Here is a 24765-nt window from a genome sequence, read left to right on the forward strand (position 1 = left end):
CATAGATTCAAACCCAGAACTGTCTAACTCTGAAGCCAGGTCTCCACTCCTACAGCACGTAGCTACCCTTTAAAACAGCATTGATAAGGGAGCACTTTTTCCATACCCAAATGGGAATGTCAGGAATATATCCCACAGACTGAAAGCTCTTTTTTTTTTATTTTATTTTTATTTTTTATTTTTTAAAAGATTTAATTTATTTATTTGACAGAGAGATAGAGAGTGCACACAAGCAGGGCAAGTGGCAGGCAGAGGCAGAGGGAGAAGCAGGCTCCCCACAGAGCAGGGGGAGCCTGATATGGGACTCGATCCCAGGACCCCGGGATCATGACCTGAGCAGAAGGCAGTCGCTTAACCAACTGAGCTACCCAGGCGCCCTGAAAGCTCTTCAAGTGCAGAGACAATGCCTTTTCATTTTTGTATCTCCACAGAGTAGGTACCCAATGACTACTGAATGAACAAACAAATTAACAAATGAGCAAATTAATGGAAAATGAGTTCTTCAAAAGCAGGGGTTATTTTTTATTCATATCTATATACATACAACCTACCATAGAGATACAGTCTATCCATCAATAAATATCTATTAACTAAAGAATTCCATTCCACTAGCACACCTTCTCTCATGCTGCTTTTCTTAAATTTGCAATCCTGACCATTTCCAAATTCATGCCTTGAGCTTAATGTCTTTCAAAATCTCAGTTCTCTCCTTCCTTTGCTTAGATGCTGAAATCCAGAAAGACTAAATCCATATTTACATCTTTTATGTGGCTCAGCATGCTCCCCAGCCAGGACAGATATGAATTTAACCTAGCAAGATTTACCCATAAAGCTCCTAGATCTCTGAGTTTGAAAAAGATGCACTGCCCCTTGGGGAAAAATTATCCAAACTAATATCAATGAAGTGGATTTATCCTGTCCAAAGGAAATGCAAATGTACTTGGTTGCATCAACTTTCTGAAACTACACTTCTAAAGCAAATTAAGAAACCCATTTCAAGTTGTTTGAAAGGAATGTTGGCTGACACTTGCAAATTAGCCTTCTACAGAGAAGTAGCTCTAATTCTGCAGCTTATCATTTCAAATGATCTTAGAGATGAATATTCAGATCCCATATCAATTTTTAATGTAATGGATAGAATCCCAAAAGCTTAAAAACTAGGTTCTACTTCATAATCTGTCATTCTCTCTACCTTCTTTCAGGATACATTAATTTTTTAATAAGTTCTTTTAAGTAGCTCCTAAGATACATTTTTAACCACTACAAGTTCAAAAATGATATGCAAAGCCCCTAATTTAGCTGATATCTTATATAAAGAATCCTTATTAATTATAAAATGGTGACCATAATTAAATAAAAATATAGAAGTGATGGGAACACAGGTTCTGAAACTCTCACACTAAAAGTCCTTGAAAAAAACACAAATCATTTTCTTAAGCTCCCAGATGAACACATTTAATATCCTATACCAACCATGTTGATTATTTTGAAAATTACCCCGAATATTATTAATGGCAAATGTTAAACTACCAAATATCCTGTAATATTGATAAGTACTCTCTAAAGACATGGCTCAGCAATTTCAGGGTATACACTTTGTGAAACAAGAGAACCAGCAGTACTTTAAGAAAGAACAACAAAATCTTCATTTCCTTCAGCACAATTGGCTCAGAGCAATGAAAGAGAAATACTTGTTTTTAAAACATACTTTATATCTACATTTAAATGCCTAATTAATCCTAATAATTAAATGCAACCACTAACCACTTTCTTCGCAAGATCTCTTTTTTATTTCCATAAACTCTGGAATTTAATGGAAATCATTGTGTCATTATGGCCAGGGTAATAAATGCCTATTGGTCAATAAGCTCTGAACCTTAACAGGCACTTAACTAATTCAGTTGGAAATAAGACCAATAGTTCTAATGGCCTCTAATTTCACTGCAAGAGTCCAGCCTTATGAACTATAGATGCTTTTCATGAGCTCTTCCTATAGCAGAGGACAGCAATTTAAATGTAAAAAACATGCATTTGAAATTCAAGAGCTTACACTGATTTCATTTGCCAGGGAGACCACAGATCAGAAGAGGTCCTTCCTGAAGAAATATTTCAGTGCAAAAAGCACAGCCAATGCAAACAAAAATAAAACGATTTTAAATTACAAGAGCTCAATTTAGGCTATTTGAAAATCATTCAAATTTTCTTATGGTTATTTCAAACAATCTGAATAGTTTGCTTTAAAACTGGACAAAAGTAACAACTGTAAAAACACCTTGTAATAAAAACAAAAAGGGAGGCTTAGAAAGTTGATCTCTTCCTGCTGTCTCACATCCTCCCCTGAGAGTAAAGGCCTCTAGATTTCAACATAAATAGATATAACTTAGTATACAGATAACAGTGTACTTGAAATCAAAATAGTCTGGAGACACCAGTATCCACTCAAAACCCAATCCTTTCAAGATTTGTCTCACATTGCAACAGCAGAGAAAGCACTTCAAGCGATGAGGTAAGAATGTCCCTTTGCCCTATGATGCTAGGCGGTGAATTCTACATGAAAATGAACGACGTTATGTTCACTGTTCTGCCAACATTCAATTCTGACCTGACTACTGGGTGCCTCTATCCACCCTTCTATAGTAGCTACACCTACTTCTAGGAAAATCTCTTAAATTACATATTTGGGCTCCTTTATTCAAAATGACATTTAATTCAAAAAATATTTACATGCCAAAGTTCAAAATCCTTATACTTATTCATCACTTACTTTGTTTAATTATGGTGAAAGAAGTTAAAGTTCTCTGGCAATAATTTTGTACCAGATTTTTTGACAAACCAAAGGAAAATAAATTGCTATATTTTCTAGCCTCTAGTTCAATCATAATCACATTTCCTGCAAAACATTTAGACTAGATTAATCTTCCTGAGAGCACAGTAATTAAGACCCTAACAATATATGGTAGTAAACCAGAATACTGTTTAAGGAGTAAAGAAACCTTGGGCTGGTTTTACCTTGTTACTGACCAGCTATGTTAATTTCAATTACTTGCCTTCTCTGGGCCTCAATTCCATCATTTCTAAAGTGAGGGGTTGGGTTAAGCGAGCTCTTAAGGTTCTTTAAAACTGTAACATTCTGAAATCCTATTCTATGAAATGAGATCTTCTTTATTTATACAGTGGCTAACTGCTGAGGCATTCCAAATTTCTTCTTAATAGTTCCGTATTCGGGATGCCTGGGTGGCTCAGTTGGATAAGTGGCTGATTCTTGATTTTGGCTCAGGTCATGATCTGGGCTCAGGTAGTGAGCTCAGGGTCCTGAGATGAACCCCAGGTAGGGTTCCGTACTCAGCAGGCAATCTGCTTCTCTCCTTCTCTCTCTGCCCATCCTCTTTCTCTCTCCGACCCCTCTCCCTCCCCCCAAAATAAAAAATCTTAAAAAAAAATACTTCCACATTCACTATCATTTAGAGCCTTGTGATTATAACACTTGGTTTCATTTCAGTGTCTCCTTTTCAAACACCTTCTTCCTAAAGAGAAAACCCAGTGTAAGAGTTTTGTATAAGAAATCTGCCACAACCATCCCCCACAAAGCAAGGCAAGCTTTTCCTTTTAACAAAACATTTGCAATTGGCAAAGAAGGGTGTGAGCCAGTCTATTTCTTTCCATGTGTTAATGAACCACCTATTGCCAAATGGAACTCTCTTCTTAATTCCAGACCAGCAAACACCATTTTCTGATGAAGTAAAATGACAAAGTACTAATTAGAAGGAACCTAATCTGAAGTCACAATTCTCATTAATTGGAAGTTACTACAGTAATTATTAACAAGTCACATTATCATTAGACCAAAGGAAACGTCAAAATTGATTTATGCATTTAGGAGTCTCTAATAAATAGGGTCTGCGTCCTCTCTAAAATGACCAGAGTAAAGAAAATAATAATTTACAGGTTAATGAATACCTTGAAAATACCACATTTTTCATCGCTCCGATGACTTTTTCCAGTATTAAACATACTCTGAAATGTTGAATTAAACTAGATGACCAGAAAGGGAAAATACCTCAATGTCTCCAAAAAGTACAACATGCGGCATCTTCAAGAAGCCTACAACAATCCCTAGGAGAACTAATGCCCTGATGATCCTAAGACACATCTATCTCCAAGGTCAAAAGAGTATTGCCTTAGTTCAACTGGCTAATTAAGATGAACTGAAGATAAATGAAAACAAAAATTGTGGGCATTTGGAGACCAATACATCAAAACAATAGAGCAAGGGAAAAAACTGCTCAATTAATTGCAAAGTCATAATAACATGGGTAAATTTCATGTTTCTTTTGAAATTTGTCAGACTTCCTGATTCTTATGGGGTTTTTTTTCCCCCAATATTTAAGCTAGCTCAGCCTATATCATAAAGACATTTTCATGTTAGCAAATTTTGGTATGTATTTGTACTCCGGACATAACTTAAAAAACTTTTGTTTTTGTGTTAAACTTCCTAATTGCTACATATGGTCTAGGTTAGAAAAATGTATTCTCAGAGCTTAATTAACATGTTAATGTGATGGTCACATAAAAAGGTAATATTACTTAATTATTTTACAGTTAAGTTTGTAATTTGGACTCAAGTTCTTTATGCTAATACATTTATCATATTATTAATCAAATATAAACATGTATTTCTCAACTAAAAGGAAGAATAAGTTTAAGATGTTTCAATGAGATTTGAACTACATTTATTTTAAAGTATTTGTATTTTTCTCATATGTGTTCATTCTAAAAAATTTGGGAAAAATATAAAAGCACAATAAAAGTAAACTCATCCTTTAATCCTATCACACAGAGATCACTTTGATTTTAGCTTACATACTGCCAATATTTTTCTATTCAGACATAAGACATATATTATTTTATAAAACTTGGAATTACTCTAACCTTTTGTTTTGGCTTAAATTGGCTTAAAATAGTCATTTGGTATATAATCTTCACAGACAAAAGTGAACAAAAAGCAAGATGAAGTTAACTTACAAGACCCATGATTTTATGGGTATATGTATGATACATACAAAAGTGTGCATAAAATTACATGCACATGCATATATGTAAAATCATGCATTAGAAACTCATCTTTCATACAGATCCAATCAAATTTACATTTCAGAGCTGAAGTCATACCATAATTTTGTCAAATAAATGTATCCACGAAGCATGTCTAATTTGTATAGCAAACTATTGATCATGTTATAACTATATAACAGAGGCTAAGAGATAAAGAGAAACTAGAACAGCTTAAACTATAAAGCACTTTTAAAACAAGTGTGAGAAATTAACATACACACATTCAGAGCTAGACTAAAATTTTTATTAGACCCACAAGAGGAAATTCCAAACACCTTTTAATTCACATCAGCCTCTGCTACTAGAGAACCAGGCTATTCTCACCAAAAAAAAAAAAGTTAAATGAAAAGAAATGTTTTCACTCTGACAACCTCTAGTTGGTGGCAGAAGGGAACGTACATACAATGTACACATAATGAAAAAATACAACACCTTATAAATGATGTATACAAAATTTATAAATTTACCTTCACAGTCATCCATCTCCCAAATATCCAATCCACAAAGTTGTTTAAATTTAGAATATAATACAATAGAGGTCAGACAGAAAACCTGGATGGGAAAGTCATGTATGTCTTTAAAAGTTTCTTATACAAAGGAGCAACAATGTCCTCAGTTTAATTCAAGAATTCCAAAGGATTACTTTTATGGAGCACAGGTAAGTCTTTTTTTGTGAGATTTGTAGAATGTGGCACCGGAGATGAATATAATTTAATTTGGAACACGTGCAAACATCTATAAACATCTACTGGAGCCCAGTCTGTTTGCAGCAACATTTTCACTGAGTTATGTATTCTGCACACCAGTGCAGCTGGCTGTTCCACAGCTTTCAAATGCTGATATAAAACTAGCTTCTACCTATTTAAAAAATTACATAAACACTAAAATTAACCCGGTGTTCTGGTATTTTTAATTTCCTAGGGAGCTTACAGAGAGGATGAAGAAAAGGATTCTTTACTTCAACATTAAATATATGCTATTGTTTATATATGAACACAACCATATATATATATATATATATATATATATACACACACACACATATATCACTATTACTTTTTAGCAATATTATAAAATTCAATAGAAACAAATAACACTTATTATTTTAAACAGCCTTAGTTGCTCTACAAGTCATTTGGCGTCTGGTCTGTGCCTGTGAACGAATGTGCTAACCACATACATACCCGTCCTGGGATCGCTGGTCCAGCAATCTAGTGCGGTGTCTGTCTCACAGTTCAGAAATTAGACCATGTTCAAAACAAGTGCCTTTAAGCTGCATCTTGAAGAACCACTAACCAGAGAGAATGAAACACATACTCCTGAAGCAGTATTACCAAGAAAATAACAGCAAATTCAACCGTGTTGTCTCTAAAATAATCTCAACTCAAAATTTCTTCAGCTTTCCTCCCTGATACAAAGAATCCGATATCAAGATATTTTGGAAATATGTGTAAAAATTAACACACGACAAATACCTTGTTGCTAGTACTGAACCATGATACTACCTGCCAAACCCAAGAGTCTGACAGCATTAAGGAAGTTGTAGGACTGAGTCTCTCACATGCTGGAAAATACAGTCGTTTAAAAGAAATATAACTGAGAATAATAAATCCATTCTTCTGATTGGAATTATTATAATTACCAACCACACAGACACTCCATTTATGCTCCAATCAAAGCTATTTTATAATCATACTAATTCTATAATCTGCATGAAATAAGATATAGCCCACCATTGGGATAAGGAAGTTTCCCAAAGGGGTGGGAAAATGAGTCTCCCCGACCTTAATTAGGAGGAAGAAGGCAGGGTTTTTCTCTCCTTTCATCTCCAGAGGATCTGGTAAGGCTCTAGCGCTGTGAAAATCAAAGGTTGGATTCTTTTACGAATAAGGAGTGCAAGAGGAAGGGTAAGAAAGAAAGGTACTAACATGGGTAGGCCTTTACATATAGGACACGTTACATAAATTAATGCTCACAACCACCCTGAAACATAAGAATTGGTAATTTATTTTTTCAAGTGAGGGATAGGAGCCTCTGAGAGGCTGGGCACCTTGCCCTACGTCACACACACTCTATTACCAGTTGAGTTGGGACTCAAACTCAGATCTAACTTTCAAAGCCTCTGCTCTTTCCCATTATAGTATGTCGCCTCCCTGACTGAAGTTTTATTTAGCACGGTTTAGTCATAATACCTTTCTGTATCAAAATAAATAACTTTAACCAGCTGGTCTTAATATTACAGGAACTGAAATTAAAAAGAAAAACCCACAACAGCCACAAATATTTGGAACCACAAAGGAATATGTCATACTACAGCCAATAAAGTGCTAGTTAACAGAACTTCCAAAGCTAGCCCCCCAAAATAAAAGCTCACAAGGAAGAAAGAAAAATAACTGTTGCCACAATGCCAATAATCACCCCCTAAAACTCCTTATACAGTGCATGGGACTATTGAATATTCAAGTCCAGAACCGTCTCCCTTCCCCAGGCCTCCTGTTCTGTTTCCCCGCAAGCGCCACTCTCCTCAGAGAGCTAAGGACACCGAGTTAGCTGAGGTGCCGGCAGTGACCTTCTATGGATCTGCCCGAGCTTGCTCACAGAGCCCAAGGCAAAACCACTTTGAGAGTTTGGCAAAGAAATTCATTTTTAGTTGTTTTTATTTTTAAAAGAAAACATCATCACAAAAACATGAATGCTCCGGTTACATAAACAAGAAAAATTTCTTATGAAGCTCCCTCTTTTTTTCAAAGACTTTTACTGCATAGAAATCAGAACTTAAAACCCAGAAAGGCATATTATATTAGTTTTTCAAAAACTACAAAGAATCATAAAACTCCAGGGCTTGAAGGGATCTTAAATAGTTACACAGTCCATCATTTCACTTCAAACAAAATTATATTGAAGTATTTAAAATAATTGAGAATTCATTCAATGTTAAAACCTCTCAGAAAAAAAGTCAGCATTCACCGGCAAGAAATTATTTCCTATATAACTAAACCAAATCACTCATTCTGTCTTATAAACCTGTAAGACCTTATTAAATCTTCAGGGTGGGTGTTGGTGGTAAGGATGGTTTGTGTGGAAGAAAGGAAAACAAACACTGAATGTCAGGCACTCACTACTCTGGATGTTTTTTATATATGTTATCATTTAATCTCTACAACAATCTGTGAAATAGGTACGATTTGGCCCATCTTCAGAGCAGAAGGTTCAGAAGGGGAAATAAATTACCCAAGAGCATAAGGTAATAGGTGGCAGATCTGGGACAGGGACTCAGGTCTGTCTAACTCTTCCCGTGTCAGTTCATGGTTTATCATTCTTTATACCAGACATTATCAACCTTGTCAAAATGGGGCACCCAAGTTTCACACTGATTTCATTCTAATGTGTCACACTGGATTAGGGACAGCAACTTGAATAGCTGGGGCTGAAGACGTGTGCCAGCCAACAGCTCTTACTTGAAACACTGGGTCTACTTTATGCTCACTGGAAACATCTAAAAGCCAGGACGGGTGACACCAGCTCCAAACTCTCACCAGAGTTTGAGAATGGCATTCAAGCTGGTAGACAATGGGCCATGGTATATTAGGGAATGATCCAAAAGCTACCACCTGTTAGGGGAGGTGGCTGACAAAAGCCCCTGCAGGTGACAAGGAGTGGGACTTGTGGACATAAACTCCTTGAGTAGCCTGGGGCACCTGGGTGGCTCAGTCATTAAGCGTCTGCCTTCGGCTCAGGTCATGATCCCAGGGTCCTGGGATCGAGCCCCGCATCGGGCTCCCTGCTCCACGGGAAGCCTGCTTCTCCCTCTCCCTCTCCCACTCCCCCTGCTTGTGTTCCCTCTCTCGCTGTGTCTCTCTTGGTCAAATAAAAAAAAAAAAATATCTTAAAAAAAAACCTCCTTGAGTAGCTATGAAAATTACCTAACAGCCATCCTTGGTACATACTTCATAGATGGCCAATCTCAGTAACATACAACATTTTCTATGTACAGACAATGCAGATAATTTAGAGGAAGGGGAGGAGGGAGAGAGTACAATGAAAGTAAGATGTTCAATCCACTGTTCTGAGGAGATGGAGTAGGAGCGAGGGAGAACATTGGGTAATCCCGCCATAGCACAGCAACAAAGAAACCAACTTAAATCAAACAGAAACAACAATAACAATAAATAAAAACAAAAAATGGGAAAATCAAGAACAAGCAAGCAAAAAACCCAAAAAATATTCAGTGAGGTAATCAGGGTGGAAACAAATTAAAGATTTTAAAGGAAATGCTCTTGAAAGTCACTACCCTTTCTCAGTCCATGCTCCTTCAGTTCCTTTTACTCACCACTGTCCTCCATTTTTAGCACACTCCATTCAATTTAATATTTCATCCCTAGGGTTTCACTAAAAGAGTTTTACCACAGGTAGCTTGAGATACAGTGATCAATATATTACTCGGCAAGAATGTACATGCATAAAGCACCTAATGCCCCAGATCAACACATTTACTCTTAACCCATTCGGGGCAGGTGAGGCCCATGGAGAAGGGCAGCAGGGAGAACAGCACCCATACCATCTCACACATTTTGAGAAAGGGACTTAGAGCAATGGGGTTTTGACATCTCCCTTCAGAACTATCAGACTGGTATCAACCAATCAAAACTGAAAGCAGGCTTGCCACTCAAGCATGAAGCCAGCAAGAGAGCCAGGCACATGCCTTACCAGTGCTCCAAGTTAGTCTAGAACCTGTACCTTGGTTTCAGACAGCCCACCTAGTGCTTGAAGGCTGTGATAGGAGAAAAATCCCCCCTTAAGTAAAAGTCACAGAAGAAAACAACCATGACTGTCCTAGACACGGACAACTGCAAAACTCATACATGTCTCAGTTTGTAAAAAAAACGAAAGCAGTAGATGCACCCCAAGCCTCTGCCCACATGCATGGCAGCCCTCAAGTCCTCTCATGTGCCTCCCATCCTTGAAAGGGGGAATGCAGCTGAGGAGCCATGGGAAAGACATGATATTGAGGACTCACTGGGGTTCCCAGAAGATACTAGGTACAGGCCTAGCCTAGCAGGCCTTCTGAGGTTATCTGAGGGCAAGATAAACCACACAGATTTCCTTAAGTTCTTGGAATTTGCTCTCACTTGAGAGGAGGTGAGGCTTCAGTGAAGCCTAGTAGAACTACACCAAGTTTCCCATGATTAAACCAAAACAGGACAGAAGTCCACAGGCTGAAGATACACCCAATTATTTAGGGGCTGACTTTCAAACATGTGGAGCTTTCATTCATGATCGAATGCTATTTAAGAGTTATAGACTACTGCTAACCAATCGATGTCTTCTGATCCCATACTCCCTGCTCAAGTGAACATGGAGAAACGAAATGTCAGGCTCTTTACACATGCCAACTGGAAATCAAAGTGAAATGCTGAAGGAGAAGTGACAGCTCAGTGTTTCTCTCTGGTATAAATTCCCTGATGTTCACTCTTAAAAGAATTGTCCCAGCCCTTTCCTGTTTGACATTTCCTTCCCAGTTCAAGCTAAAGTGGGCCCTCTGCATAATCACTGATGAACTAAATGCCCACAAGACCACCTCAAGTGACACACACAGTGCCCTGACACAAAAAACAAAATCAATAATCTGCTGCTCTATGTCATGTGGAAATCCTGACTGCTGTCAGCAGACCAGAGGAAGAGGCTTGGGGGTTGCAGTAGAGACAATTAGAGCCCTTGGAAAAGCAGAGCAGAAAGTAATGAAACCTCCCCAAGTTCATCAGTTACACACACACACACACATTCATGAAGTAAAAAGACCATGTAGCCAGAGGTCATATTTTTCCAGTCTGCTAAATTAAAGTGACTGAAAACCTCTGTAATTACATAGAAACAGATGAAATTGTTATCTTAACTAAATTGTAAATGCACTTTAAATGTCATAAGTTTTGATGCAATTTAATATTTTAAATGGACATTGCTCAGTATAGTGAATGATTTTCTACCAAGCAGATGGGGACATAATCCATGTCCATTACCAAGGCTGAACAAACGCCCATCCATCTGCCTGAGTAGTACAAAAAGATACTGCAGAGAAAGCAAAGAGCAAACCTTCTCTGCCTGGAGTTACAGAAAAGAGCCCTAGAAAGGAGCCAAGAGGGCCTGAGTTCCCATCTCAGCTCTACCATCTACTTACTCTGTGACCTTAGGTAAGTCACAGCCTTGCTCGGCCTCAGTTTCCTCTTCCGTGAAACAGAGATAAATAATCCCGACATACCTGTGTCACAAGTTACTGTGAGGACAAAATGGGATCAAATAAGTAAAAAATGTTCCATAAACAGTTAGATACAAATGTATGCGATTATTATAATTCATGCCATTATGTATTTGGGGCAAAATATGAACACAAATCATTTCCTACTGTAACCCAGAAAAGATCTGAATTAATTTTCCACTAACAAGCTGGTTTAAAAAAAAGTGGATGAATGACATGATCACAGTGCATTTCCCTTAATCCCCCAGACTACTTGACACTTCTAAAAATTAACCCAGCATTATAGTACAGTGAAGATGAGACAGTAATGTTATCCTCATGTACAAAACTAGCATACCTGTCCAGTATGTACCCAGAAGGTTGAAAGAGTAAGTAAATGTACTTTTTTTCATATCTAACTCATTAGCAGAGAGCGACATAAGCACTGGAGAGAAACGGATCCATTATCTCTCACCTTTCTTTGTCCCTTCCTACACACATTGTATGTAAAATAGCAACTAAAGAGAGCTATAAGAGCAGTGCTCAAGTGGCAAGTAAACATTAACCACATCCCAGATAAAGCACAATTTTCTCATAGCTATTTTAACTTACTTTCCTATTATACATTCTGTGCATCTAGCAGATTTACTAGCAATTTTAGGAATTGAATGGATTGTGTATATGAATTAATATTAAGAAAATCTGGGTCTTTATTCTTAGTTTCTAGGCTTTTTGAAGTACTAATAGTATTAGTTATCTGTTCATCAAAAAAAAAAGAAGAAGAAGAAGAAGTTGTTTTTTTCATGGTTTAATGTGTTTTGCTCAGACTCCAAAAATTTGCTTTGGGGTTATCACAAGAATGGAAAGTTTTAGCTTCGATTAAATATTTTTTGAGGTCTAGATTAGGTTAAAGTAGAATATATTTCACACTTTGAGCTGGACAGGACTCCCTGGATGAAGCTGTATTTCTATAATCAGTCTTTTTTGTAATCAGAGGCTCCACCAGACTGCTAAAGGGTTCTGACCTTCCCCCCTACACACACATACACACACACTTAAGAACCCCTGAGTTAGTGGGAAGCCATCACAACAATGCCATCAGAAACAAAGAGGGCCAGAGTTAATGTACTGATAGTGGAGAAACAAAAAATGATTCGAGGGGTATTTAAGAGACACCCCCCATCCCCCCGCCCTTGCTCAACTTTAGATTTTAAAGCACCACTCTGTGCACATATAGGAAACAGATAATTTTTTACGGTAAATAAAGTTTGAGAATTACTGTTATAATCTTCAAGAAACACTTCTCCAAAGCTGTTAAGGACTGGTAACACTGCACACAGAGTGTGTACTAACAACCTGTGTTCTGCAGACAAAAGAACTCACTCTCATAACAAATAGATCTCCATTTTATATGTGTAGAAAAGGGGTTGTTTAGTCCACCTAAAAAGAAAAATACTACCAAAACAAAAAGGAGAACATCACGTCTTAATACAGTCTTCCATCGTTTCAGCCTTGGGCTCACTTGATCTGAAGAATTCCGTGTATGCTCTGAGAGGTGAAAAGCCTTTGTGAATAATTGAAGACAAAATAATGAAACCCTAGAATGTCAGAGACATAATCTAGTTTTGTAGAATTCATCATGGAGCTTTTAAATTCCCAAATACTACATGCTGAATAATTTATTCCTGTGTCAATATGGGGCCAGCAGATGTTCATTCAAAGCCAATATTAACCCTCCTCAAGCTGAAGAGCAGAAAAACAGGCTCTGCTGAGATGCAAGGAGGCACTTAGTTTAAGTGAGATTATCTTGATATTTATGAGAAAATTAAAGCAGCTCTGGAAGTCAAGAAAAAACACACTACTTAGTCGGCAATCTTTTATCAAAGTCTGCCTATAAAGATAAGGAGGTGGATTTCATGAAAAAACACAAATGGTTGGTACAGGGGGAGCTGATAACACTGCTCTTTCCTTTCAGAAGGGTCCCCGGGGGCTTTTCACTGATTCTGTCTAAGAATATCTTTTAGTGGCTTATTGATATTTACCTCCCTCTTTGGATCACTAATTCCTGATGGGGTTTGGAACTCTACTGTGTTTTGGTTTCTGGATAATTCTCCCTTCCACAGCCCACCTCTAATTCAGTTCACTTTAACTAAAATAGGTTATGTAGTTGATTTAAAAAGAGAATAAAAAAAAACCTGAAAAAACTAAGCAACAATAAAGTTTAAAGTTTCACCAGTGGTAGGGCACCTGGGTGGCTCAGTCGGTTAAGCGACTGCCTTCAGCTCAGGTTATGATCCTGGAGTCCCAGGATCGAGTCCCGCATCAGGCTCCCTGCTGAGCAGGGAGCCTGCTTCTCCCTCTGACCCTTCCCCCTCTCATGTTCTCTCTCTCTCAATCTCTCTCTCAAATAAATAAATAAAAAATCTTTAAAAAAATAATAAAGTTTCACCAATAGTCTATTATACTTCAAAACTGGAAACCAATGCCTTAGATCTCATTCATTCATTCACTCATTCAACAGTTAGTTACTGAGTACCAACTCTATAAAGTTTTACACGAGGGCTGAAAAGGGGAGAAATGTTTAATCAAAGATTCTAAAGACTTGTTAGAGAAATACACATGTACATGTCTAGATATCTCCAGAGGCTTCCAATATGGCAAAAATGGCATACTGGACTCCTGTGGAAAGACAGCTGTCAATCTGAAAACACAGAGTGGGTAGAACATATGAAAATAATCTTAGGCTACATGTCTAAGCTTATATCCAAGGAAGGGAATGCCCCCAAATGCTAGAAACAAAGGAAATAAAGACAAGAGTGGTGAGAGGAGCTAAAGGCAATAAAGCTCCCAGGAAGAGTGAGTACTAGAATCAGTCATGGGCTTCAGCCACTCAAGGGGTGCGCTGATGACATCTTGGTGAGAGGTGCCCAGATGGCACTTTTCATGAATGCTGCTCAGTGGACATGAACTACCTGAAATAAAACCAAGAATAGCCAAGGTCTGCCCATGCAGACTGGAAAAAACCTCACCCACCTTATATCGCCTTATATATTGGCAACTACAGGAAGCCTAAAGGACTTTATTTTTTGGAGTACTCACAAATTTTTTCAATCTGCTCTCTTTAAAATGTAAATGAACGAACGTATTAAAAGCAGATAGACAAAAACCTATCCTAAAATTCATACGTAATCTCAAGGGTTCCCAAATCGCCAAAATAATCTTGAAAAAGAACAACAAAGGAGGACTCATACTTGGATTTCAAAACTAACTACCAAGCTACAGTATTCAAAACAGTATTATACTGACATAACAACAGACATAGACCAATGGAATAGAATACAAAGCCCCGAAATAAACATCCACGTATACGGTCAATTGATTTTCAATACAGGTGAGAAGACCATTTGATGCAGAAAGGACAGTCTTTTCAACAAATGGCGCCAGGAAAACTGTATGTCCATATGCAGAAGAATAAAACTGGACCCTTACCTTATTCCATATACAAAAATTAACTCAAACAGATCAAAGACCTAAACATAGGAGCTAAAAGTATACAACTCTTAAAAGAAAACAGAGGGGTAGGGCTTCATGACACCGTATTTGGTAATGGTTTTGTGGTTATAACACTAAAAGAACAGGCAACAAAAGAAAAAAACTGACAAACATTATCAAACTCATGTAACAAAGGATACTATCAAGAGTGAAAAGACAACCTACAAAACGGGAGAAAATATTTGCAAATCAAATACCTGATAAAGGATTAATATCCAGAATATATAAAGAACTTTTATAATCAAAAATAACAAAAACCAACAACCCAATATAAAACTGGGCCGAAAACTTGAATAGACATTTCTCCAAAGAAGATATAAAAATGACCAACAAGCACATGAGAAGATGCTCAATGTCATTAGTTATTAGGAAAATCAAAACCACAATAAGATACCACTTCCCACTCATTAGTGTGGATAATATCAAAAAATGGGAGGAAAAAAGTGTTGGTGAAAATGCAAAGAAAGTAGAATCTGGTGAATTACAGGTGGAAATGTAAAATGGTGCAGCTACTATGGAAAACACTTGGGCAGCTCTTCAAAAAGTTAAACATAGAGTTACCATATGATCCAGCGATTCCAATTCTAGGCATATACCCGCCAAAAAATAGAAAGCAGGGACTCAGATATTTGTATGCCAATGCTCACAGCAGAATTATTCATAGTAATTGCCAACAGGTAGAAGTATCTCAAGTGTCCATCAACAGATGAATGGATAAACAAAATGTGGTATACACATACAACAGAGTATTATTCAGCCATACAAGAAAATGAAATTCTGATACATGCTACATCATGGCTGAAGCTTGAAAACATTATGCTAAATAGAGAACAAAAATTTTAATTATGCTAAATGAAGTAAGCCAGATATAAAAGGACAAATACTGCATGATCTCAATTATATGACGTACTTGAAATAGGCAAATTCATAAAGACAGAAAGTAGAATAGAGGTTACCAGAGGCAAGGGGAAGGAGGTATGGGCAATTTAGTGTTTAATGGGTACAAAGTTTCTGTTTGCAGTGATGAAAACATTCTGGAACTGGAGAGTGGCAATGTCTGCACAATTGTGAATGTACTAATGCCAATGAATTGTACACTTAAAAGTGGTAAAAATGACAAATTTTATGGTATGTATATTCTATCACAAAAAATAAATAGAACTGGCATGTGACTCACAGCATGCCTCTTCCAAATGTTACTGATATATACTAACATACCTTAAACATCTTTAAGAATAAAGAAAAATACTGTTTTACTATCACAAATATGAGTGTAAGTATTTAAAAACAGAATCCTTAATCTTGAAATAAAATAATAATTATTGCTAATATTTATTAAATGCTTACATTATGCCAGCCACCATGCTCAAATAAACTTCATAACAACACCACGTTATATATTAATATTATCCTAACTTCACAAATAAGGGAGATTCATAGAGGTTATAATCTACTTGCCTTTACTTATATAAATGCTATAAAGGAAAATATTTTTTTTAAATAAACTGGAGAGGGCGCCTGGGTGGCTCAGTTGTTAAGCATCTGCCTTCGGCTCAGGTCATGGTCCCAGGGTCCTGGGATCGAGCCCCACATCGGGCTCCCTGCTCGGCAGGAAGCCTGCTTCTCCCTCCCCTACTCCCCCTGCTTGTGTTCCCTCTCTCACTGTGTGTCTCTCTCTGTCAAATAAATAAATAAAATCTTTTAAAAATAAATAAAAAAATAAAATAAACTGGAGAGGCCTGGGTAGCTCATTTCGTTAAGTGACCAACTCTTGATTTCAGCTCAGGTCATGATCTCAGGGTGAGATTGAGCCCTGGGTCGGGTTCTGCACTGGGCATTCAAGCCTGCTTAAAATCCTCTCCCTTGCCCTCTGCCCTTCCCCCCACCCCGCTTGCATGTGCACTCTAATAAACAAATGAGATATTTTTCTTTACAAAAGTATTTTTTCTTCTTTGGAAAATGAATTATCAGACAAAGCTTTCCTGCAATGAAATTTCATCCCACATAATTTAAAATTTTTAAATGATTTTGCACATAATTTTTGTGACCATCTCTACTGCATCAAGAAAGGCATATCCTCACAACACTTAATTTAAAAAAAAAGAAGAAGGAGAAAGGAAAGTAATATTTGTCAAGCATCAAATCATGTGCCAGACACCGTACTAAGCATTTTACATATTTTATCTCATTTAATCCTCTCAATTTGGGTGGTAGAATTGCTTACATTTTACAGATAAAAAAACAAAAATATAGTAATCCACAATACTCTTATTTACTACTTTCAAAATCTGATAAATATTCTATTCAAGTAGGAGCCAATTAATTCCAAATGCCTAGGGAATCAAAGAATAGTAGTCACTGCCAAAAGCTATCCCAGATACCTGAAGGAGCCAATATGACAGCCGCCCCCAGCATGTTGCATGGCTGAGTATTCAAAAGCCCAACAGATCTCACACCCAAACACAGTGTGCAAGGGCAGAAGATCATCCTGCTGTACAATTGAGTCAAGAAGAACGGATTGTGTGGCCTTCTGCTCCAGCATTAGCCCATGACAGCTGAAAAGACAGCCAGATATGGATGGCCCTGAGCCACATGAAGGGGGTTCACACGGCCCTCCTGTATTTGGGTATAAAGACTAAAATCTAAAGCATCTTCTGATGCTTTGGAAAATGAAAACTTTTGAACCTCAGTTCAAGAATGTATAGCAAAATCCATGTAATACATTTTCAGTAAATATCTGGAATGATTATATTTAACTTTTCCCTCTCAATTATTTTATTAACATCTACATATGTTCAGTTCTCTATTAAAAAAAAAAAAAGCAAAACAAAAAAACAAAAACAAGCAACACTTCCCTCTCTTTTATCTTCCACTACTCCCTACTCCTCCAAGCCAATCTTTTGAACAAGTTTGTTTCAACTGCTGTCTACAAAATACATCTTTCACTCACTCCTATGTTTACTCCTATCTGGCTACTCCCTAGTCCACTCTTACCAAACTGCTCTTGTCAAAGTCTCTATTACCTATCCCCATAAGGGCCTTGAAGGGGCTCAATGAAATCTGTAGGGTCCCGAAGGGCAGAGTTTGAAAATTACTCTGCTTGGGCCTGGTTACATCTTTTATGGGGCAGCCACCTAATTTGTGGAGGCCAGTACAAAATGAAAATGTAGGCCATCTTGCTTAAAAGCAGGAAAAAGAGCTTCTCCCTTTTTTCTGTCATCTCTCTCTAAACAAGTTATGGTATTTTTTTTAATTTCCTACTTAGTATTGGTGCATGAGGATGTTCATGGGACAATGCAGATTCTCACAGGGACCTAGGAACCACCCACAACTTGGTGTGTAGGGTACACACTAAATCCACTCCTATGCCCATACCCAAGTTCCTGCCAGGAATGGAGGGTGGCAGCAGTCTCTGGGCAGGGGCAGAAGTGGGCAGCCAAGAATTCACCCCAGGGAGCTGAGAGGTGGCCAAACACTGGATCATTGAGGCACCACGCCCACAGCACATGTACTATTGGCCCATCTGACCTCACATCAAAATACAATTTCAAAGATACAATTATTCAGAATTCCAGGACGATGATCACAGCACATTAAATTCCAAGCACAGGACCTACTTCTGAGCATGGGATCTTAGGTAACCACACTGGTTGCATGCCCACGAAGCTGGTCCTCGCTATGCTAAATGATAATCATAATACCACCTAACATCTGCATAAAACATCATAGTCCGCGAAATAGTTCCAATTTCATTTTTGTCTCACAATAAACCTATAAATAGAGATGAATAGATACCCTCACTTAACAGATAAAAAACTCACTCAGAAGTGAAATGCATTGCCCAAGGCATGGAAAACCAAGGTGTTAAACCCACGCCTTCTGGCTCTAAGTTCTTTCCAGTGTAATGTGCTTCCTAAGCAAAGGGCAGATGGGAGGGGATGAGAACAGTGATCATTTCTTTACATGAGCCACTGGTTTAATCATTAGTTGGAAATTATTTCTGTCAAATTTCTGTCAATTCCAGTCAGATTTGAAAACTCAATTGATTTTTTAACATTCTAGAATTCAATGGCTTTATATAAACGTGTAATCTAAAAAAAGAAAAAGTAACACCTGCAAAGTTAGTTTTTTACCCCAATGTACCCCCCCATCCAATATGCACCCTGACTCACCAATCTTGGACCCCGTACACATACATCAATCACCAGCGAGTCACAAAGGACTACAGAGCCAGCATATGAGAGCATGCTATTCTGGGATACAACATACTTTCACTACAGGAGAGCTGATACCTTGATTTAGTTGGGAGAAAGTTCATCAAAATGCCAGATAGATAGTAACAAAAGGGATGACAGGAAGTACTTAGGCTAGGAGATACCAAAATCAAGGAGGGAGCTATTTACCTCAACCTGACTGTTCCCTACCACCATTCCACATACTTCACAGACTTCAATCTTTCCAGATAGTGAAATTGTTGCTAAACTTCCTCATGTTAACATAAAGTACTTTATTTTGAGACTTGAACTCTCAACTCATTTGTTTCTTAATTCAGTTACTCAAAAGTCTCCCCTGAAAGCAAGAAGAGAGCATTTTTTGGTTGAACTAATATGCATCTGTTACAACCATTCGCACTGGTGACCCTTCACACTGGCTGATCACCCAGAAAATATCCAAGGAAAAAGAAGTGCAACTGAATGTTAGATCCAAATAGCACAATCTCTCAGCTCACTAGAGCAGAATCTCTCTCTAATACACTGGTCACAGGCTATATTACTAGCTCTTTTTATCCTATCTCTAGGTAGAAAAGCTGTAATTTAAACTGACAGCATTACTTGTCATGAAGTCTGTAGGTTTACAATTTCTAAATGTCAGTTTGAACTTCTGACTAGTTCCTTAGAGCACTACTGTTTGTTTCTAAATGAGGCAACTTGTCAGCTCTGCATACATAAAAGCAGTTAATCAGCAATTTGCAGTGCAACACAGGAGGAATCAGCTGGTATGCTAATGGTGAGCCCACAAAGCACCTCCAATTAGGAAAGAAAGCCTTGTCCTAAGCCAATAATATCCTCATATATCACAAAATTTATCCTACTACTCAGTAGATGAAACTACTTCATGCCAAGGAACTTATTATTTTGAAGTAATTGTCTGCCTCCAGCCTGACATACCCATGTTCCCACCGGCCTATAATGGAGGAGCAGCACGCAGTGAGTGAATGAGGACCATGATGATTCCTGACCCTCCTCGCTGTGGCTTCTATTCAGTTCCCAATGGGTTCTTCTTCTTGACCCTGTCCTTGTTTACTATTCTGCTCTCCCCTTTTCTGTGTGGCCTTCACATCACCTGTCTTCAGCTCTCTAAGTAAAATGGGATGGGATCTTACCTGAGAAGTACCCTGGTTCCTCTAGCCTTCTAGAAAATTATTGAACTATATAACAAAATCCATTCCTAAAACAGCAATAATGATAACTCTAATAATCAGATTATTTCATTAATAAGAACACCCGCTACAGGTGCAAAAACACTTTGGCATAGTCTTAACTATCAACAGGTTTGAGCCTATGGATTGAATTCTAGAATATGGATTGTAATGAGTAAAATTAAACAGTAAGTGAAGGAAAGGAGTCTAAGAGACTTTTAAAGGAAATCTCTTCCATTATCTCCAGGATCATATTGGAAAAGAAATGGTTTGTTTGATTGTAGTCATATACTTCACCCATACAAATAACCTTTGTCTGTGATTCTGAATTGATCAAGCAAACTTGGTTTAGTGATTGAAGGAAAAGAGCTGCCAGCCAGAATCCAATAATCCATTTTTCCACATATGAGACACATTTTATTAGAGTTTTACAGAATAGTGCTTCCGAATATGCTTCAGATTTGTCCTTAGAGCCTAAGACGTTGGTGGGGAAGGGCATGTGGGGGGATGGAATCATTTCTGGATCCAGAGGTATTCACCTGCCTACCAAATAACAGGTAGTATATGGGCAGATCCCAAGAAACAACATGGCCCATGGTAAGCCCATGAGCCACCAGTGAACTGTCAAGCAGATGCACACTGGTAAATGGAGAAGCTATGTTTATGGATCACAATAGGCCAGCCTACAGAGGGAAATTCTGAGACACTGGAGTAGCCTCTTATCATAATGTCAGGCTTTGATGGCTCTTCATGAGACCATTTGGCCTGGGGATGAGACTGGCAGAGCCAGAGCACAGAGTTCTGATCTACATATGCTCAGGTTGCCCCCATTCTGAGCAATACAGAGGATATTGTAGAGATACTGTATACCTTGAGGTCATCTACTTTAAACCTCTCTGCCCCCACTTACAGAAGAGAAAATCAAGGCCCAGAAGTCATTTGCCCAAGATGACATGGAACTAGTCAAATCCAGCCTGATTCTAAAACCTCTAATCCCTAGTCCAAAACATTTACTTCTCCTTCTCCTCCTTCTCTCTCCCTCCTTTCTTCCTCTTCCTCCTCCTTCCTCCCTCCCACCCTCTATCAGCAGCAGTATCATCTTGAAGCAGCCACTATCTTTCTCCAAACAAAATTTTAACTAGAAATCCACTATATAAAACAGATTAAAAGGGGCCTGCTTAGATGCAAACAGAGAAGGGAGACAGAGCATACGTCCAGAATCCTACCTGCTTAACTGAGCCTGCAGCCTCCTCTGGGATCCTAGGCAGAACATTATGATCATGGGAACTTCCTCCTTAATAGCTTGCAATAAAGCTAGGTGCAAATACTAATTAGGATCATATTTTTATCTAAAACTATTATTTTCTGAAACACTGGCAAAATATACGTTGGGAAGGCAGTTGCTTTTAAAAATGTTATTTTCTTGTGTGTGTGTGTTTTATTTTATTTTTTTATTTGATTTTATTTATTTATTTGACAGAGAGATAGACAGAAGAGCACAAGCAGAGGGAATGGCAGAGGGAGAGGGAAAAGCAGGCTCTGCACTGAGCAGGGAGCCCAATGTGGGACTCGATCCCAGGACTCTGGGATCATGACCTGAGCCGAAGGCAGACGCTTAACTATCTGAGCCACCCAGGCGCCCCTTGTGTGTATGTTTTTTTAAGACTTTACTTTTTTAGTACAGTTTCAGGTTCCCAGCAAAATGGAGAGGAAGGTACAGAAATTTCCTATATACCCCCACACATATTTAGCTTCCCCCATAATCAACATCCCCACCCAGAGTGCTACATTTGTTCCAAATGATAAACCTACATCAAAACATCACTATCACCCAAAGTCCATAGTTTACATTAAGGCTTACACTTAGTGTTATACATTCTATGGGTTTAGGCAATGTATGACAACATGTATCCACCATTAAAATACCCTGCAGAGTAGTGTCGCTGCCCTAAAAACCCTCTGAGCCACATCTAATTTTTTGTTTCAAAACGAAGTCCAGGGGCACCTGGGTGGCTCAGTCGGTTAAGCGTCTGCCTCGGCTCAAGTCATGATCCCGGGGTCCTGGGACAGAGCCCCGTATTAGGCTCCCTACTCAGCAGGGAGTCTGCTTCTCCCTCTCCTTCTGCCCCTCTCCCCTGCTTGTGCTCTCTCTCTCCCCCTCTCTCTCAAATAAAAAAATTAAAAAATCTAAGAAATAAATATATAAATAAACCAAAGTCCAACATTCTCAAAGCTGGGTACAAGGGTATCCTTCTCACTAAGACATCAATATCAAATCTGAAACTGAGAAACATTAATTTTCTTTCAATACCATTGGCATACACGAACAACTCTGCTGTGATACATTTATTTAGGTGATACTCAAAATTAGGAAATAAGGTCATGAGATGATTGGCAGTAATGAAACATAAGTGTCATTCCTAACAGCTTAGCTATCAGAAAAAAAGGCACATGAACCTGAAAACACAGAAGCAAGCATTGGGACATTATTTGTAGCAAAAAACATACATGAAATTACCACATGCAAACACCAGACATCCATCTTATTCCCTTGGGTGACTCTTTTCATTAGTGCTAATGGGCTCAGGGCCTCTGTTTGGAGACTATTTCTGCAAATGCTAGAAGAACACAAATCTTGTTCTGTTTGGTAAAGTCCAGTCTCATAAGCAAGAAAAAAATGAAATCAATGTGTTGACATTAACACATGTACACATGCATATTTGTCTTTGTATTACTTCTAATCACTTCTTCCTTTAATTTGAATTTATTAGTCTTTAGAAATCTTGCCAAACATCACTGAGCAACACAAGGGAAAATGAGTACCAAAATTAGATCCCACAGACATTTCTAATTAAATCCCTTTCATCAAGATAAAGAATTTTTTAAAACTATGTGCAAAAAGGCAGTGGCACTGAATGTCATTCACCACAGTAGCTGAAAAGCAGCAACAGAAAATATGGCACATATCAATCAGATATTTATTAAACACCAATTTACACATATTTAAGTGCTAAATACCATGTAAACCTGACCCCCCCCCCAAAAAAACAGCATGTGTCACAATTCAGCAGCTGTTAATTCAACAAGTTCTTTCCTCTTCCTTTACATGTATATATGTTGAAAATATCATTCTCGGGGTGCCTGGGTGGCTCAGTCGGTTAACCGGCTGCCTTCAGCTCAGGTCAGGGTCCCAGGGTCCTGGGATCGAGTCCCACATCAGGCTCCCTGCTTGGCAGGGAGCCTGCTTCTCCCTCTCTCTCTGCTGCTCCCCCTGCTTGTGCTCTCTCTTTCTCTCTAATAAATCTTTTAAAAAAAGAAAAAGAAAGAAAATAGCATTCTTAACATACATTTCTTGATTACTGTCTTTTGTTATTTCCTCTATAATGTACTAACTGCATTTAACTATGTAAAGACACAATACCAAATTTCATCCAAGAAGCCTGTGAAGTTAATAAAGAAACTCACGGACAAACAGGCAGTCTTATCTAAGATTTCCTATAGCCTATTTGACATTCTGCCCACAAAGGTAAACCAAATCTAAACACAAGGTATTTTCTTCTCAGAAAGTTTTTCTTTTAAAATACTTCTAATTTCCTCTCCCTTCTCTCAAGCACCCATTCTTTTAACATTTTCTTACTTAATGAGTTCTAGCCATTGAGATACAAAGATGACTTAGCCATGATCCTTGAATACATCTCCTTCTGAACTCAGTCTGTTAAGAAAGACAGGTAATGCAGATAATGACAATAGAAAGTAGTAAGTAGGGGCGCCTGGGTGGCTCAGTGGGTTGAATGTCTCACTCTTGATTTTGGCCCAGGTCATGATCTTGGGGTCATAATCTTAGGGTCCTGAGATTGAGCCCCGCATCGGGCTCCGTGCTCAGCAGGGAGTCTGCTTGGGATTCTCTCTCTCCCCCTCTCCTTCTGCCCCTCCCCCTGCTTGTGCGTGCTCATGCATGTTCGTGCATGCTCTCTCTCTCTTTCTCAAATAAATAAATAAATCTTAAAAAAGAGTACTCAATAGAGGTCCACAGTGTTTCGGTGGCACAAAGGAGGGAGCAGTTAACTTAGACAATGGGAGGTTTTCAGAAGCATTTGGATGGACTTAACAAAGGAGTTGATTGATTCACTGAGAAAAGGGTATCTCAGGCAGAGGGAAGAACTTGTGGGAAAGCACAGAGGCATGAAAGCCAATGACAACAGTCAGGGAACTGAAAGCAATTCCACACAGTAAAACAGGGGGAGATGGGAAGGAGCTAGTTATGGTAGGAGATGAACAAGGAGAGTTGAATTGGGGCCAGATTATTAAAGGTCTTGTTTATTTTCCAAAGAGTCTGGTCTTTATCTGTTCTCCTTTTGTTTTCACAGTGTTGAACAATGTAGAAGAAAAGCAGAGGGCACAATAAGAAAAATCCATTGTTTTTAGACAAAGGACAAAAGCAAGGCAGTGA

General features: G+C 38.2%; 1 protein-coding gene across 1 annotated transcript in view; it reads right to left on the reverse strand.

Annotated features, from left to right (window-relative positions):
- The window catches only part of TTC28 (tetratricopeptide repeat domain 28), a 614295-nt gene that overhangs the window by 316936 nt on the left and 272594 nt on the right, over positions 1–24765 (reverse strand).

The sequence above is a fragment of the Phoca vitulina genome, unplaced genomic scaffold, assembly GCF_004348235.1.
Source record: "Phoca vitulina isolate PV1807 unplaced genomic scaffold, GSC_HSeal_1.0 scaffold82, whole genome shotgun sequence".
In the NCBI taxonomy this organism is placed as follows: domain Eukaryota; kingdom Metazoa; phylum Chordata; class Mammalia; order Carnivora; family Phocidae; genus Phoca; species Phoca vitulina.